The sequence below is a fragment of the Mastigoproctus giganteus genome, chromosome 10, assembly GCF_048544385.1.
Source record: "Mastigoproctus giganteus isolate SK-2022 chromosome 10, ASM4854438v1, whole genome shotgun sequence".
Lineage (NCBI taxonomy): Eukaryota > Metazoa > Arthropoda > Arachnida > Uropygi > Thelyphonidae > Mastigoproctus > Mastigoproctus giganteus.
In genome coordinates, this window is record NC_143584.1 from 25,476,785 (window position 1) to 25,480,631 (window position 3,847).

General features: G+C 34.2%; 1 long non-coding RNA gene across 1 annotated transcript; it reads right to left on the reverse strand.

Annotated features, from left to right (window-relative positions):
- Positions 1 to 778: 778 nt before the first annotated feature.
- LOC150078883 (uncharacterized) lies at positions 779 to 2,471 on the reverse strand. The gene is made up of 3 exons (XR_016547532.1): positions 2,352 to 2,471; positions 1,362 to 1,539; positions 779 to 915 (listed from the first exon to the last, which is right to left on the reverse strand). It is a non-coding gene; the product is annotated as an uncharacterized LOC150078883 (long non-coding RNA).
- Between the last annotated feature and the right edge of the window lie 1,376 nt (positions 2,472 to 3,847).

A 3,847-nucleotide genomic window follows, 5' to 3' on the forward strand; every position in this document is an offset into this window, starting at 1 on the left:
TCGACTTCCTGCCTTGATAGATGTTTGTGACTTTCTTGTTGCGGAAGGATATGCGCTCAATGTATTATCCGGTGGTCATGGGAGTATGATCTCATCTTCTGGCGAATACCGGACCAGTCTTTACGCTGTAAGCCTTCTCTGGGTTTAGTGAATGTACGAAATAAGAAATGTGCTAATTGGTCTTTTTAGCTCTTCTCGATATTTTTGCTTTAAGTGGAATATTGATCCTAGCTCTATCTTTATTGAAATGTAATGGTCGAACAATTTTTGTATAGTCATTGGCGTTTTTGTATCTGTGTAATTTTAGGCCAGTTCGGAATATGATGATCTTGGTAAACCTTGGTAAAAATCCTTTCGATGAAACAGCTAACCAAGAGGGCCTATTATTTTCTAAAGGATCTTACAAGAATCATGATCAAAGGAAAATTAAGAGCAACACATTCATCAGATATAAAAAGATGGCGGCAAGTTGTATACTACTGGATTTTCCAAAATTGAGTTTTAATTTATTAATGATCTCCCCAACTAGTACAAATTATTGAATATTAAAAAATCACTAATTAACATCCATAAATAAATATCCCTTTATTGGCTTTCCATTTTTACTGTTTGTTGCTTACATATTAAAATCAACAACAAAAGTCGAACTCCAAAAATTAGAAAACCATTTCTTTATTTATATCAAGTGTACTTCAAGCTGTATATTTAGACAAAAATCGAATTGCTTTCTAACTTTTATCCTGTCTGTCTTTTAGATAAATGAAAGATGACACAAGAATTATTGTTAAGATATAACTTTATTCTAGGTTGAAAGAAATACATAAGTGAAGGAAGCAATATCAAGTGATATGATTCATTTAGAAGATAGTGAGGACATCCAGACTTCGGCTTCAATTCCCACATCCATTAGGGCATCTAGAAAAAAACAAAAATAAAATAAATATTCTTCAAGATTCAATTCACTGAAGTAATAGCATTGAAGCAATATTTTGCACATTTTAATCTGGGTTAGTTAGATGAAAAAAAAGACAACTTAGATCATGACGAATCTTCTGTTTACTGTAAATTGCGTATTCTGAAGGGTGGTTTGTCTATTTTGGGGGGGGGGATTTCTCCAGTTGGAAAATTCATACACCTTTCATCTGAAGTCACATCCAACGAAACTAACGTCAGTGTGACCAACCCTGGGTCAGATGGAAAGCGTTGACCATAGGACATTCATTGTTTGCAATTTACAGATACCATTTATTCACTCTTCATGGCCTTAGTTGCTCAGAAGCTTTTTCTTAAATATTTCCGGTAATATTATGGTTGAGTAGTAGAAATTTAAAAGGCCAAATATAAATTAAGGATTCGCTTACCTGCTAATCTTTACTTCTTAAAGTAGAAGCCATAAGGATAGCCATAGCCCCCATCATAATAGGAAGAATAAGCAAAGGGGGTGTGTACTCCATAGCCATATGCACCACCATAACCGCCGTAGTAGTAAGGATATACGGCCAGGGTGCACACCACCAAAGCAAGAACAAGGAGAGCGATCTGGAAAAACAAAAGAGAAAATACAGTTAGGTGTTTCGCTCGTGTTCTGACTGAACATGAAAATCATTATACAGTGTGTCCGAAAAGCCTGGAACCAATGGTAAAAATATGTTTTCTTTACGGGTGAAAAACACTGGATGAAAGGGTGGAGAGAGTCCTTCTTAGTGGTCGTCAGGGATGGATCTAGAAGAAAGTGGCGGATTTTGGGGTTTCTTGATTTGCATTTTGGGGATTCCTGAAGACACAGTTGTATGCTGAAAAATCCGAGATCTTCGTCATCTTAGGGAGAGAATTACCAAGGCTTGTGCTGCTGTCGATCCCAATATGCCGAGAAGAATCCAAACATGGTACACCGGCTGAGAAAATGCGTGAAGAGTCAGGGTGGACACGTTGAATACATATTATTGATGAGAGTAAGCATATGTAGTGGGAATCCCATTAGTTCCAGACTTTTCGGATACTCTGTACTTCCCTCCTACTTGATGAAAGACAGAAAACAGTCTTGTTTTCTACCTTTCAGCTATCATTCACTCATTTATATTGTTAAATCAATAGACTTTTATTCTGTATATTACTTATATAAGTAAACGCAATATTTATTTTGCAATAGTTAGTTAGATAGGGAAAACAGTCGATAATTGCCAAAGCCAGTTCTACCCTCTGATGCCTGGCCAACAAAACAAGTCGGTCTAAAGTAAAACAGAGGTTTTAAATGCTATTTTATATTAGACATAAATAGATCTTTACAGAAATTGAAGTTACAAAGAAGGAAACTAACAGTAATTTAAGGAGAATCTCTAATCAAAACTTACCAAAGCCTGCATGGTTGACTGTTGTTTGCTGTTCTTACCAGAAGAATAACTTAAAGATTACTGACACCGGGCTATATTTATAGGTCCTATAACCCTGCGAAAATACAATGTAAGTCAAGGACAGCCATTAATATCCAATCGTTAACTAGAAAAGGAGAATGAATCATAATTTCCCAGCTATTTGATGTGTGGACGAGTGTTGTTATTTTTATCAAAAGTTTGTTTCTTTTTTTGTCAATATAAACAGGCTGGGTTGAACATCTACATATGTCAATGACAACTGACGTCAGCGGCTTTTCGCTTTTTCCCAAACAGTGGTACACGCCCAGCTATTTTTATTTTAATATTTTTTTTTTGTTTGTATTGTGCCACACCCGGGACAACACATCAGAATGGTTTATCCAGTCATAAACTGTTGATTGCTCGTTCCACAAGACACAAGGGTGGTTAGGTGTGTGTTAAGCGCCAAAGCAACTAAGGCTATGAAGCTTTAATGCACGGTGTCTGTAATTATGTGTTCTACATCGGTTTGCTGTTGTCTGGACAAAACACTATCTTGAAAAAGTCTCCTGGAGAAGAGAAAAAAATATAAACCTCGCCTGAAACCAATAACTCAGCCACGTTATGAAAAAACCGATAAGAATTCAAAATTAGGCCTTTTAAAATCAGTATGGGTGGGCCATGATTATAACCACTAGACTAATATAGAAATAACAAATCTGTTTCATTATTTTCAATGATCTCAGTGAAAAATAACCAAGAAACATAATTATTAATATTATGTATTGCTCATTCCGTCACTAGATGGAGCCACAAAACTAATCGCTTATGGCACTAAGCGTTAAATTTAAATATCATTGACTGAGTTTTCTTCACCTCTATTTCTTCTCTTTCTTTCTAGTGAAATAACCAGGATTTAGAGCTAAAAATTATACATCTGTCCCTTTAATTATACACTGTCTTGATGGTTAATTCTATTTATTTTAAAATATTAGCACCTATCATACTTTCTGATTTACAAAGATTGTACAGCGTATAAAAATTATTACTACATTAATTAATAATATTCAAAAATTATCCTTTTTATGTGATTGCTTGTTTGGAACGATTATATAATTCGAATTAATTTTCTTAAACATATTTCTCGTGAAAATTACTTCTTTTTTTTTTTTTTTTTTTTTTTCCTATCTTAAAAAGATTCTACGTTTAGAGCAAATCTAAGTTTTAGAGATTTGTAGGTGTTTGGGGTTTTCATTAAAAAAATATCTTTTTATTATCTCATTGATACTCTGAAAAAAATGTATTAAATCCACTTTTTCCAATTAATATATTTTTGCGATGAATAAAAGTAAGCGTTTATGGACTGTTCCATTAGAAAATCGAGACATTTATAGAAACATGGAAATTTTTATTTCGTGTGACACAAAGATGGTTCACTTGTTTTGTCTCTCATGCAGTGGACTAAATTGGTACTCTGAAACTAATTACGGCATCAT